This window comes from Manis javanica, chromosome 13 (genome assembly GCF_040802235.1).
Source record: "Manis javanica isolate MJ-LG chromosome 13, MJ_LKY, whole genome shotgun sequence".
NCBI lineage: Eukaryota > Metazoa > Chordata > Mammalia > Pholidota > Manidae > Manis > Manis javanica.
Window position 1 is genome coordinate 71,880,069 of NC_133168.1, and position 14,412 is coordinate 71,894,480.

The window sequence follows — 14,412 nt, forward strand, 5'->3', positions numbered from 1 at the left end:
CAGGAGAACAGGACTTACAGGCCACGCCAGCACTTAAATTAATGGCTGGAGCAGTGACTGGAAGGTGCTTAGTCACTGCCGAGGGAATCAGGAGCCTTTCTGGAGGCTGAGGAGCATCCTCAGCACACATCTGTGTCGGGAAGGTGGCAAGAGCTTCGGGTGCCCTGGGGCCTCCTTGCCTGGGAGCCACACTGCAGCAGGAAGGAGTGGAAGGTCACTGATGACTCCGGGGAAAGGGGAGGAGGTGAGTCTGTCTGCCTTTCTAGGCTGTGGGTCCCCCCACTGCCCATCTCCAGGCCCCCTACAGGGTCAATGCTGGAGGAAGACAGCAGGACAGAGGAAAGCCAGCCAACCAGGTTTCAAAAGGTGATCACGGGCAGTGTTGATGGGGGTAGAGGCCGCAGTGGGGCAGTTCCACAGGGCCCAGCCGCTTCTGGGAGGCACTGCTTCCCGTGTGGGGTGGGGACGAAGATACTTGCCGTGGGGGAAGGCTGCAGTGTTGATGAAGGACCTGCCCAGCTGAGAGACATTCATTGGCCACTCATGAAGGGCCAGAGCAGCCACACAGGAGCACGCTGGGCCAGGCTCCCCCAGGCTCCCTGGAGTGCCCTGAATGGTGGTCCCCAAAAGATGTACATACATCCCACTGTATGGAGCCTTTGAGTGCTTCCTCATTTGGAAAAAAGGTCATAAAGTTAAGGCTCTTGAGAGGAGGCAATTACCCTGAACTACCTGGGTGGGCTCCAAATCCAATGACAAGTGTCCTTATAGGAGACAGGCAGAGGGAGCTTTGAGACGGAAGAGGTGAAGACACAGAGGACAGGAGCAGGCAATGTGACAATGGGGGCAGAGAGGAGGTCATGGGAACAAGCCAAGGGACACCGAGGATCACCAGCAGCCGCCCGAAGCTCGAGGAGCGGCTTGGAGTGGAGGCCCCGGGCCCCAGCCTTGATTCAGACCTGGGTCTCCACACCATGACAGTACATTTCTGTTGTTTTAAGCCGCCATAGTTGTGGTAATTAGTAACAGCAGCTGCAAAGACTGATACCCTCATCCTCTTCCCCAAACTCAGAAAGCTCCATGATCTCGCCAGGGTCTTTCAGCAGCTGCATCTATCACTGGGCATAATGGGTTCTGTCCAGAAGTGCCCAAACCAGTGGGGACAATCCAGCCCCACAGAATGCTGGAAAAACTCAGCATCCTCTTTCCTTCTCTTGACCTCAGCAAGTGCCCATATGATAGCTCCATTCAAAGTGAAGGTGGTTTTGTAGCCTGAATTCGTTACTCCACTCAGGTGCACTATGGCTCCTGCCAGGTAAAAGCATCAGTTAAAGCATCAAGCGCCACTAGCATTTTATTGAGGTTGCACTTGGACTCGGGAACACATAACAGGAACCTGTGATGCTGGGCGTGTGGTTTGCATCTGGGCAGCTTATGTTGCCCAGAGTGGGTTCCTTGTCTGCACCCTAGCCACTTCCAAGTTAAATGTTTATTCTCAACCACCAACCCTAGGTGGTTAGTAGTGTCTTGACTTTTCTCCTTTGCTTCCCCTTCCTGTGTCTACCACAATGGCCCCAACCCCTTCCACCCGAGAAGAGTGGGCAGTGCCTAAGCCTGGGCAAAGCCATAATTCAGTCATTTTGCAAGTTGGTGAGTTAATGGACTTACCAACATGGCAGGAGTTTATATGGAGGAAGATTCCCCCTGAAAAATTAAAGAAGGTGCCATGGGGGAAATCTGGCATTCTCCCAAGAGCCTTAAGTTTGACCTTGATCATTTTGAGTGTGATATAAGGTTAAACTCTCTTTCTTAGAGGATCAGAAACCCTAAATCATTCACACCCAAAGCTAGAGTCCTTCCTCTCATGGGTCATCACAGGAGACAGTTATGGGCTCCAGAATGACAATTTATTAACCTATAGCGAGAAGTAATTAGGTTCAACTGTGTGAAATTGTCGATATTTGAATGCTTTTGACCACAAAACTGGCAATTTCACATGGTTCAACATTAATATCACCATGGGGATCTGAAATACTCAGATCTGTATGTCCACAATTGTCTCCTGTAGACCCCGTATGTGGGAAGCCCAATTATAACCAAAGAAGTACTTGGTGAGCAATGAACTGGAGCACAGTTTCTGGGGCTCGATAGTGAGAAACACAAAAGCAGGCCTGGGCAGCTGTCAGCTGGGAGCCGGCCTGGCACCCGAAGTCAGGCCACAGTGCCCTGTTGATGAACAAACACAGTTTCCCTGAACACCAACATCGAACAAGGCCACTCTGTGCCTGGGATGGAGAGAGGCAAAAACAAGGCCTCTCCACAGTCATGTCTGGATACGAAAACAAAAGAAAACAAACAACAAGTGCACTATTTAAACCACAAGATGACAACATGTCCATCCATCCACCTAGTGTGAATGACGGTCATCTTTTTGCCAGTTACAGCCTTAGCCTCGCTCCCTTCCTCCACCTCCCAGAAAAAAAATCAGTGATGCCCAATCGTACCTAATATGAGTGTTCTGATACCCAATCCAGAGCAGCAGCCCCCAACATCATCTACCACAGGCTGAAATCCTATAACAGGTTCCCCCTATCCCTCTACAGAGACAACCCAAAGTTCTCCATGGTATGTAGTTTCCCTGTGGCGACAAATACTAAGAACCCAACTTTGTTCAACTACCTATGTGTTCCTGGTATCTTTGGTAAGTGGACATTAATAATGGCATCAGGTTCTGCCAGACTGGCCTAGCCATCTCTGCACTGAGGACAGACTCACCATTACTACCATCACCACCATGACTATGACCTCCACCACTGTAACCACTTCCACCATGACCACAACCCCACCATAGCCACCACCACCACCATGACTGTGATCACCACCACCATAACCATCACCACCATGACTATGACCAACAGCACCATAACCACTTCCACCATGACCACAACCCCACCAGAGCCACCACCACCGTGACTGTGATCACCACTACCACAACCACTTCCACCATGACCATGACCACCACCACCGTAACCACCACCACCATGACCATGACCATCAGCACCACCAGCATTATCACTTCAACCATTACTATGAGCACCACCACCATTGCCACCACGGTTACCACCCCCACAGTCATTACCATCACCACCTTGCTGAGTGATTTATATGCATTTTTTCATCTTACCCTTCTTCAACCCTGTAGGGTAAGAATGTTATCTCCATTTTCCCAAAAAAGGCTGTTATGGCTCAGAAAAGTTACATAATTTGCTCAAGGTCATAAGCTAATAAATGGCAGAGCAGGGATTTGAAACCCCAGTCAGCCAGGGACACTCTGCTCCTTCCCACAAAACTGAATGGTCCAGTGCTTGGCCCAGAGGTATCCACCATGCCCACCTCCCCCTGCCCCGCTCTTCTCCTTCCCCTAGGCTTGGATGTGAGCACCAGCAGCTGCTTTGGAGACGCTCCTGCACAATCCTGGCTGACCCCCATCTGACTTGCAAATTGGGTTTTTTTAAGGTAGTTTTGCACGTGTTTTCTCTGGTCTCTTATGTGTAGATTTCATAATTTAACTTTTACAGGAAGATCTTATTTCCTTCATATCCAAGTTCTTGAGTCTATCTCCCTGTTGCCTCCATGTGCCAAATGCAGTGAACACATAAATTCTTTCCAGAGCCAAGAATAGAAACTAAGATTTATGAGTTTCAATCTATTACTGTAACCACCAGGATCACCTACTCCCCTTATCCTTTATTTCATGACCACATTTTTCTTCATAAATGGCACCTTTTTAAGATGGTACATAAAGAGACCCAATTCAAAGTTTTAAATTCAAATTATTTGGGCTATCTAAGAACATACTATGCATCTGAACTATGGGTGGAAAATACCCTTTTACATGCTTGAATAAATCCTAAACAGCTTAAAGGATTTTCTTCAATTTAAAAAAAAATAATTTGCTTCTGGACTGGGAAAAAAATATGATAAATTTCTACACAAAAGGAATACCTTGAGAGAGAAATAGCTTATGTGGCTGTGAAAGTCAGAGGCTTTTTAGGAAATGCACCCCAGCTTATAAGCAAAGCTTCCATGGGTGCATAAAGTAATGTCAAGGTATCTTCCAGAGAACCAGGCTCAGGGGGGGATGGAGGGTAGCTGAATTCTGAGATCTCTTCTTCAGAGTGTGTATGGGTGAGAGTGTTAAACATCCAACAGAGATAAAGGTTAGAAGCTGTCATTGGGCTCAACAATTTTAAATTATTGAGTATTTTAAATTACATTATCAACTGTGAAACAGGGCCTTTTTCTGTTAGGAAAAGTAGAGTGGCAGCTTGGCACAATTCACAGGGATTATAGCAAGCCCCCAGATGCCATAGGGGATGCCCCTTTTCTTTCCAGTAAGGCTGCTCCAAAATCCTCAAAAGAAACATCACTTGCCATAGTGGCTGCCCTTTCACTGAAGCTCTCTGTGCAAAGCACTTCCCACCTGTGAGCCCTGGAGACCTGGGGGTATCGCCTGCTGCTCCAGTTCCCTCCTGGGAGTGTTGGCGGCTCTCCAGGCCCCGGGTTCCCTACAGGCTCACAGACAGGGGTCGCTCTGCCTAGAAACTATCGCACATCAAAAGATGCCAACACAGTGTCTTCCTTGAGAAAAATGTGTCAGCCAGGTTCAGGGATTCTCGAACAGAGTGAGCGCCCAGTTGCTTTCCTCTCCTCAGGGCATCATTTTGTGTTAAATAGGAAAAAACCCTTAAAGGCTCCATCTCTTGTTGAGAATGCTCACCTCATGTTGCTTACAGAAATCCCCCTCTCCCGCCACAAAAAACAAAAACCCAAAACCAAACATAAACAATCAACAATCCCATCTCCTCATTGACCTTGGGCAGCTGCCATCAAGGAAAAGATGCTTTTCATCAACATCCAGCAGGTAATGCGTGGGTTTCGTTTTTTTCAATTTTACTATCTCACAATGGTGATTCCAGACAGATCTCAAGTGTTCAAAGGGCCCCTGCTCGGCCCTGTGGTGCATGGGATCCGCCACCTCTGATGTGGGCTCTGGACCCCTGAGGAAGTAGCAGGTTCTCAGCAGGGGTCTGCCCTTCCCGTGAAACGTCAGGTCCTCCAAGCCAAGGGCCAGTGAGTGCAAGCCAGCCCCTCTGTGCAGCACCCTCTGCCCCATGGGTGCCAGGCCCACTTACATCTTCTGGACCCAGCCTATAGCTGGACTTCTCTGAGCAGGTTGGAGAGCCTGGGGCATCTGCTTCCCAGGCCCCAAAGGCCTGGGGGCTCCTCCCCATACCTCAGCATCCTTCTGCCTCCCAGGGGCAGAGCCAAGACAGATCAGCACATCTGCAGCCACATCAGAAATACACTGATTTTTGTTACAGCCACAAGGCCCATCCAATTAAAAATAATCACTGGCCTGTTCCAAGTCTTTATTCTTGCCAAGTGCGTTGCCTGCCAGTCGCAGGAACAATGCCCTTTGTTAACATGGCCTCATTTGCATGGCTGATCAGAGAAGTTATGAAGTACCCCCAATACTGGAAGGTCCAGAGGTTTTCTGAGGTGCTCTCACACCACACTTGGGCCTTGAGGGGGTTGGGGCCAGGGCTGCTTTCCTCGTCCAGGTCTGGAATTGTCACTGACAGTGTTCCAGGTCTCTATCAGGGTCAGTGACATAGGCCAGAGTGCTGAAGAAGAGGCAGGCCAGAGGGAGGACGGCACTGCACCTGTAATCCGACCTGGGAGGTCTTTTATGGACGGCTGGTGGAGTGGGGGGGGGGGCCAAAGTCGCCCTCTGAAATGACAGAGCAAATGCTAAACACACATCTCTTAGCATTACGCAAACGCAAAGGGTGAAAGACAAAATGGAGAGAGGCAGGTCACACACCCATCCAAGGAGGGCTGTGTATATACACATCTAGGAGACCAATCTGGTGGTGGAGGCGGTGAACAGACGGGAGGAGACAAGTACTGATATCGGACAAACCTGGATTTCAGTCCTGCCTCTGCCCTTTGCTAGGTATGTGACCTTAGGCAAGTCACTTAACCTCTTCGAAGGCCAGTTCGATCATTAAATCTGGCTAATTGTACCTTCCTTCAGAGATTGAATTGCATTATCACTTATAAAACCTTTCAAAGAGAACCTGGCAAATACTAAGTGATTGATGAACAACATTTTAATTATATTTTACCATTTTTTGCAACTTTTGACAATCTCCTTAATGTCTATTTGCACAAGTTTGGAAGTATCCGGACACTCTATATTTAACTTTTTCCTTTCTGGTGGAGGGTAGTAAAGAAAGAGAACTTACACCCAAAAAAAGATTCACTGCCAAATCCCATTTTTCTTCCTAAGGATACTGTTTATGTTTCCAAGCTTTGCACAGTTTGCTTTTTAACCAAATTTCTGTAGAGTGTTTCTACAGCTAGAAAAGTGCCAGCCGTGTATCTGGGGGGAAAAGTAATCTTCCTGAATTTTAGGTTCCTGACATAAAATTAATCATTATTTTATGTATTTCATTCTTCTGAAATAAGTTTTTCTAGAAAGAAACAAATTATTTCTGACTCAAATTTGAGATTCCCATTGCTCTGCATCCTCTCCAGAACTTGGTATGGTCAGTCTTTTAAATTTAGCCCTTCTAAAGGGGGTGTAGTCACATCTCACTGTGGTTCTACTTTGCATTTCCCTGTTAATGAATTTGTTTTCAGCATCTTTTCATGTGATTACTTGCCATCCATATATCTTCTTTGTCATTATCTATAATCTGGCAAATTGTTCAAATCTCCTGTCTAGTTGTACCTTTTTTTTTCTGTTTTTTTTCTTTTTTGCTGTTTATTTTCTTTTCAATTGAGTTTTGAGAGTTTAAAACATATATATATTCTGGGTACAAGTCCTTTATCAGACAAGTATTTTGCAAATATCTTCTCCCTGTCTATGGCATATCTTTTCATTGTCTTAACATCTTCCAAAGAGCAGAAATTCTTAATCTTGAGGAAGCCCAATTTATCTTTTATTTTTCTTTTACTGGTCAAATATTTGGTGGTGTTGCTACAAAATCTTTGCCTAAACCAAGGTCACTAATTTTTTCCTATGTTTTCTTCTAGAAGTGTACAAATGCAGGTTTTATATCAAAGTCCATGATCCATCTGGAGTTGATTTTTGTATCTGGCTTGAGGTTTGGGTGGAAGTTTATTTTTACATTTGGGTATCAGTTGTTCCAGCATCATTTATTGGAAGGGTTATCCTTCCCCCATTGAATTGCCTTTGCACCTTCATTGAAAATCGATTGTCCATCTACATGTGGGTCTATTTTGGAGAGTGTCTCACTTTTGCTGGTATAATCCTGTATTGAATCTCTCTGCTCCAGGGACACCCAGACGCATGGCCCCCAGGGACACTCTCTCTGCATGGCCCTGCTCACTGTCGGGTGCCCCCACAGCCAGCATAGACTGCTCTTCTACTCTCCTGAAGCCCCCTGAGACTTTCCTTGGTGGGGCTTGGCTACAGATGAATGCACAGGTTTCCCAGAGGCTGCGGACAGAGGGTCCCCCATACCACATTTCCCAGGAAGCCTACAATGCAAAAGCACGTACCCCACGCTGGACCATAGCTCCAGATGCCCAAGAGGCTCGGCAACCCTGGCCAAGCTGGAGGACCCAGAGTCCCCCCACATTCCTCCCACCCACAGCTGAGTACCCCACCTCTAGTCCCCACTTTCTCTTATTTCCAATCAGGCTGGAGAAACTTCAAGAGAAAGTTTGATTAGAGGACCCCATCTGTCTTTTGGGAACATGGACGGCTAACTCCTCTGACAGCCGGTCTTGGCCACCTCTCCTGCAGCTGCCTGGGGAGCGCTGCACCCGCCGGAACATCAGAAGAACCTCTCACTTTCTTTCCCAGCAGTTAGGAGTCAAATGAAGCCATAACAGGCTTAACACTTGGCAAAGCACCTGGACACAACAGTATGCTTAATGAAATGATTAAATGTCTCCTCAGTGGTGCCCCATTTCATTTATTTAACTTTTATTGACCTCTAATGAATGTCTGCCAAAATACTGGCACAGTGTGGAAACGCACGAGCCAGGCGTCTGCCACCAGGCCAGGCTCATACCGGCCATGCGGCCCCCGCCTCCTTCCTCAGGCCTGAGCTCAGCGCCTCCATCCTGCTCTTTAAGCCTCGTTCCCTGTAGACAACTGAATGGGCACTGAACTGAAAAAAGTAACAATACAAATGTTTCCTTTTTCAGAGAAAACTGCTCTTGGCCAAGCAGAAATGCAGAGTGCTGTGCTCCTCAAGATGCCCACCACTCTACTAAGAATGAGGTGTGCCTTTAGGACATTCCACTGTCTGAAAATGTGGTTTTGTGAACAAAACATATTTCCATAGACTTCTTCCAAAGTGTGCCACAAAACTATTTTTACAAGAGGGCATTTTAATGGAGAAACCTGCCTACTTTATCCCTTCTGTTACATCCACAAAGCACCTTGTCATATGAAAGACTTTGAGAGGAAGGCCTGAATGCAAATTTCCCAAACTGACTTATGCTAAGAACATTTTGTTCAGCTAACACCTATTAGCAGCAGAGGGTTGGGAAATGGTGTTCAAAAAATTCCATATGATGTTCCGATAAAGCAGTATCTGTTGCTCTATTCTATTCAGCTAATGTCTTAGAATCAGTGAAGGCTGAGACAATGAGGAGTTTGGGGTTTTTCTGGGCTCCCCAGCATCTAGCTTAGGATGTGGGAGGATGCATGACATCTCCCAGCCACACTGGGGAGGTGGGTAATAGGAGCCTCGGCCACAGCGTTGCTATTAACCAGTTGATTAAGACTGCTTGGAAACCCCTCTCCCAAAGCTGGCATATACTGACCTATGGTGACACAGAATGTCTCTAGCACGTAGGGTTTTTTTTCTTCCTTCTCACACTAGTTTTCCAGAGATTCACTTTCCCCAAATGTCATGACGGAATCAACAACACGTTTTCTGACTCACCCCCTTCTGGGCTACATTGCTATCCTCCGAACTCTTGGCTAAGGGTCAGCTGTGGAAAACTTCCAATCTGCCTTTTAAGAGGTGTCAGCCATGAAAAAAATAGGAACGCTTCAAGGAAAGTGGCTTTGCCTTCTTAGCTTAGTGCCTCTGCTGCCACTATGGCGGGATTCGATGACGCGCCGGCTGTCCCTTGTGAAATGAGCTCTCCCTGCAGTCAGGACACCCAGAAGCCACCGACTCAGCAGCTCCGTCTCCCCCTCCCCATCGCTTCCCATCGCCCTGCACAATGCACTGTGTTGTCATCTGGAGGGTGTGCAGTCATTCTAATTCTTTATGCCTTGTTATTCTGTCAATTTCTTAATCTATTTATGCTGACTTTATTTTTAGTGTGCCTATTGTGAGAGCAAATCCTGAAACTGCCTTGGCTGTTTTCTGAAAATGACCGTTACCAAACCATAATGCAGACCCGGAATAAAATAATGTAAGCCCCAGGCGGTTTCTGGGCATCTGCTGCAGCTGTCTACTTTCAGAGCTGCATGTCAGTTCTCCCCTCAGAGGGGCTTGCCTGGGAGAGGCAGCTAGGGAAGCGACGTGGTGTCATATTTAGATGAGCATCTCTGCGTCTCGCTGAAAATGCTTGCTGCTTCTTTGGGAGAATTTCTTCAAACACTAATAAATTCCCTCCCCCTCCCTATCTTTTGTTGGCAAACTATAAAAAATGCAAATGATCCAGAAACCAATTATTTTTAGAAGGTTGCAGCTGTTTTGCTGTATTCACAAGACATGGTGGGCACATTTAGGGTGTGCGTCCACAACCACACACATGCGGAAGGCATCCGACAGCTCACCACAGACACATCTCTTCTCCAGATATGAGCCATTACTCAGCCGAGTCACCGTCAAAGTGCGTTCCACATCCGAAGAATCAGGGACTGCTAAGGGGCACACACATGCCAGAAGGTGACTGCCGGATGTCTACCCAGTAGCACAATGGAGCTCAACCTTCTCCAGCCAGGAAATGCTAGGTGGAGAGGCAGCAGGCCTGCCCTGGAGTTCTTCAGGCAGGCTGTGTCCTTCCGGCCACCGTCCAGATGAGGGTTCTGAGGTCTTAAGCCGTGGGGTGTTTGGGAGTCACAGCCACTGATCCCACGGGTGGACCTTAGTTAGATTTAGAGCTCATAATTGCAAGTATTCAAGTATTTCTGTTCTAGTGGTTCTCAAAATGTCAGAATAGTGTACCTGCATGAGAAAGCTGTCAGCCTGTCTTGCACCTTCCATCACGCTCACCCCATACTGTTCCTGGCCCACCCAGCAGCCATTCCCAGCTTTTCCTGATTCACCCTGCCAGTGGCAGCTAGATTTGGCAAAGGGAAAGGGCAGTCACAATGGCAGCCTCACAAGGTGCACTTTTCCCAGTCTAAGCAAATCACTGCAAGTCCACGATTGCTCTTGCACTGGGTATATGACCCAGTTGTGGCCAATGAGACACAGGGCAAATCTGCTGAGAAAGTCAGGACAGATTTTTTTCAGCTAAAAAAAATAATAAAGTGAATTACGTAAAAAGCCTTTCTGCATTTTTGCCTCCTTCCTGCCTCAAAGAACACTTTTGTGTGTTGAGGTAATGCTTATGGCTCAGTGGTGTCCTGTGGCCCTGAGGTGGCAGGCCTAGGACAGCCATGTGCTGAGGATGGCAGAGTGGGGCCCTAGGAAGCCCTCCAGCCCCTGCACCCATCCTGGACCTGCTGACCTCCAGACTTCAGGCTCTGGGGGGTAACCACCTCTTGCATTGCTCAGCTACGATTGTCAGGTATTTTGTTACTCGTGGGCAAAAGCACTCCTGACTATTGCAAGGCTCTTGGGTTGGAAGCGACGTTCCAGCTCTCGTGACATCTAGAGTCACTGCCATGGGCTGCTCAGATTCCTGCTCTAACATTTCCATGAAACGATCTTCCAAACTGTGCTTAAACAAGTTGAGAAGCAGAATCTCTTTCTCCTGGAGCACCCAGGCTGTGTTTGGCACCCCTGCTGGAAAGTCTGCTATGCCACGAGAGAATTCAATTCACCAGTATTCTGGAAGGAGGCAAGCTTAGGAGGTGCCAGGGTGGGGGCTGAGCCTACCTGTGAAGGGCAGCAGATGTCAGGCTTTATTGAGATGTAACTCACATACCATACAATTTGCTCATTTAAACTCCACAAACTCAGTGTTTTTAGCATATACGTAGATCTGCACAACTATCATCAGAATCAATTGAAGACAATTTTCAACACCCAAAAAGAAGCCCTGTACCCTTTAGCTATCAGTCCTCTACTCTGCATCTCCCCTCCCACCTCCAGGCCTAAGCAACCACTTATTTTTCTGTTTCTAGAGATTTCCTTATTCTGGACATTTCATAAAATTGAATCTCATAATATGTGGTCTTTGTACTGGCTTCTTTCACTTAGCACAATGTTTGCAAGGTTCATCCACGTTACAACATGTATCAGCACTTCATTTCTTTTCATGGTCAGAAAAAAATATTCCATTGTATGGATATACAGTCAATTCTTGTTATTTTTGGTAGTTACATTCTACAAAGTCACCATGAGCTCTGAATTAGCAAATACTACCCCATTACTTCTAGGGGACATCCAAGTTAGGTTTCTGCAAACCTCTGGCCACAACACTTTCATCAATCAATCAATACACAACCTTATTTTATGGGTATTTTTGTTTAAAGATGCCTTATTTAACACATATTATTGGTTCATTAGCATGAACTCAAGGCCAACCACATTATAACTCATTTTTGAAAGAGCGGGGTATCCGTGCGGAAGGAGTGTCTTCTGAGAGAACTAGGATAGACATGCCTGCAACAACCCAAAGCTGGCCCACAGTAGGGTGACCAACTCATGTGGGCCTTGGAAACCCTGAGCTTTGGGCTAAATCCAGACAGTCCAGGCAAAGTGGGGTGGTTGTTCACCCTACCCGCATCCCTAGACCTTCTATCCATGCACAGTTTGTACCTTCTACCCCTTAGTATGACACAAAACAAAGATGACCCCTCCTTTCACAAGAAAGAAGACCCTTCCAGTGTTTAAAGGTCTATCTTGGGTCTCCCACGACTGCTCAGGCTGGATGTCTTCAGTTTCTTGGACCTTCTCACATGGTGCAGAGCAACAGAGGTCGCTGGCTAGTCACCAAATATACCCCTTTTTCTGGCCACACTGCCCTTCCAGCCTCTTCAGAAGGTAGGTGTGGCCCCGGGAGTCCTAGACTGTAAGTGGAAGGCATGTGGTTACTTCCAGGCATGACCAACCATGGTCTCCACATTCTTTCAACACAATCCAGACACCTGTAGTGACCACAGGCAACAGCTGAACAGTAAGTACATCATAAGGGCTTCATGAGTCTTAATACGCTCAACAATTCTGAAGTAGAAACTATTACGAGCCCTGTGATGTAGATGAGTAAACTGAGGCACAGAGAAGTTAACTAATTTATCCCCAGGACAACTGGCACCAGCCTAAATTCTTAGCTCTGAGGCTTTTCTATGCCCAGGACATGTCCAAATCCAGGTGTTACAGACACAAATACAGAACATGGAAGCGCCAGGGACAGCTGGCCCTCCCCTGGGGAGCCCTTGCAGTCACCACCCATCTGCTCACGAGGCACCAGTTAGGTGCAGCTGCTCGGCTGGCTGCTGAGCCCTGGGGCTGCGGATGCACTCAGGCTGTGTTTCACCATCTTACCCATGGGGATTTTGAAGGAGGTGAGGATCTGTGCCCAGAAGCAAGGAGCCTGGAATCAGGGAGGGGTGTGCCAGCTCGGGGCTCCAGGCGCCCCGCAGCCCAGAGCTCTTCAGGACTTCTTGCCTTGAAGACACAGGAAAGAAAGCAGAAAGCTTGCCTTCTTGGGGCCCGGGGTGTTCAGAGAGGCCTGACCCAGAACCAAAAATTGAGAGTAGGACCAAAAATCGAGAGTAGGAGCAGCTCTAAAAGCCTGGCCATTTTTCTGAGAGCGTCAGGCTGAAAAGAAGTAATGGGAGTGTAGGCTTATAGTTTATCCAAGTGTGTGGTGAGAAGAATCGGTCTCACCTTCTAACTCACTTACTAAAAAGGTGTTCTCGGCTGAAGACCTGCTCAGCCAGACAGCACAGAGGGATCATTTCCTAGGTTTCGGCAAAGTATTGTACAGGCATTGGCCAAGCAATATACAGAGATGTGTAATCCACGAGCTTAACCCTCACAAAACGATTCTCTTATCGCTTACAGCCTGCGTACTGGGGTGGGGGTGGGAGAGAAGAGGAAGCTGAGCGCCTGGATCGCTGGGGGACAGCAGAAGCCCACTGCAGCAGGACAGTGGCGATGGTATGCTGTCTGGAGTCTGCGGCCTCACGTGGCTCAAACTGATTCCTATGCGCGGTAAGGGCTGCCTTCAGCAAGCAAAGGCCTGGGGTCAGGATTTAGAGCCATTCAAGGGCCAGAATGTCTGGGATAAAATCCTTCTTGAGGTCTCTTGTCTCCTCAGCCTATTCTGACCTATCCAGCCGCTGGGAAGGAAGCCGCAGGAGCAGCCAGCCCCCTGCAGCGGGACGAGGAGCCTCTCCCAGCAAAGGGCTGAGAGCCACCAAGCTCTAACAGGCCAGGGTGGGTTCAGCAGCTGACAGACTGCAGGTAGCAGCAAAGCCTGGCAGGCCAACCAACCTCACTTCACATATTCTGTCCTGAGGTCTGTCAAGATGTCCACAGGGCTGGCTCCTCCTGGGGGCTGGAGGAGAGCCTGGCCAGGCCTTTCTCCTTGGCCTGTGTGATGTTCTCCCTGCATGCGTATCTGTGTCCAAATGTCCCCTTTTTAAAAGGACGCCAGTCATCCTGGAGTGGGGCCCACCCGTATGACCACATTCTAACTTAATCACCTCTTTTCCAAAGGCCCATCTCCAAAGGCAGTCACAGTCAGAGGTACTGGGGGTTAGGACTTCAACATCCTAATTTGGGGGATACAATTCAGCCATGACACACTATCCACACCTCAACACTGTTCTTTTCTTTGTTGTTCTTTCTTTACTACTCCTTAAAGCATTTGTTAATGCCTGAGATCACCTGGCTTAGGGGGTGTCTTTCCCACTTGAATGCAACCTCCCTGAGGACGGGGCATCCTCTTCCAGGCCCAGCACATGTGCACAGTGAGTGAGTAAACCCAGCTCCCACCTGTACCTGTCAGTGGCTTGCCCCCTGCTAGGGACAGCAGCTCCCCCCTCCTGCCCTGCCAGGCGAGCACAGCCCTCGCTGCCTGTGGCTCACCGGGTACCCCACTGCTGGCAGAGAGGAGGTACCCGAGCCACCCCAGGAGGCCTCGGTCACAGAAGGATGAGTTTTTCTGTTCCCTGGTTATCACATTCTTTGAAGATGAAAAAGTCCATCACCTCCCTTTAATTCACAT

General features: G+C 48.0%; 1 long non-coding RNA gene across 1 annotated transcript; it reads left to right on the forward strand.

Annotated features, from left to right (window-relative positions):
- Positions 1-8,000, forward strand: LOC140845834 (uncharacterized). Its single transcript, XR_012124737.1, has 2 exons — positions 1-244; positions 7,735-8,000. It is a non-coding gene; the product is annotated as an uncharacterized lncRNA (long non-coding RNA).
- Positions 8,001-14,412: the final 6,412 nt, after the last annotated feature.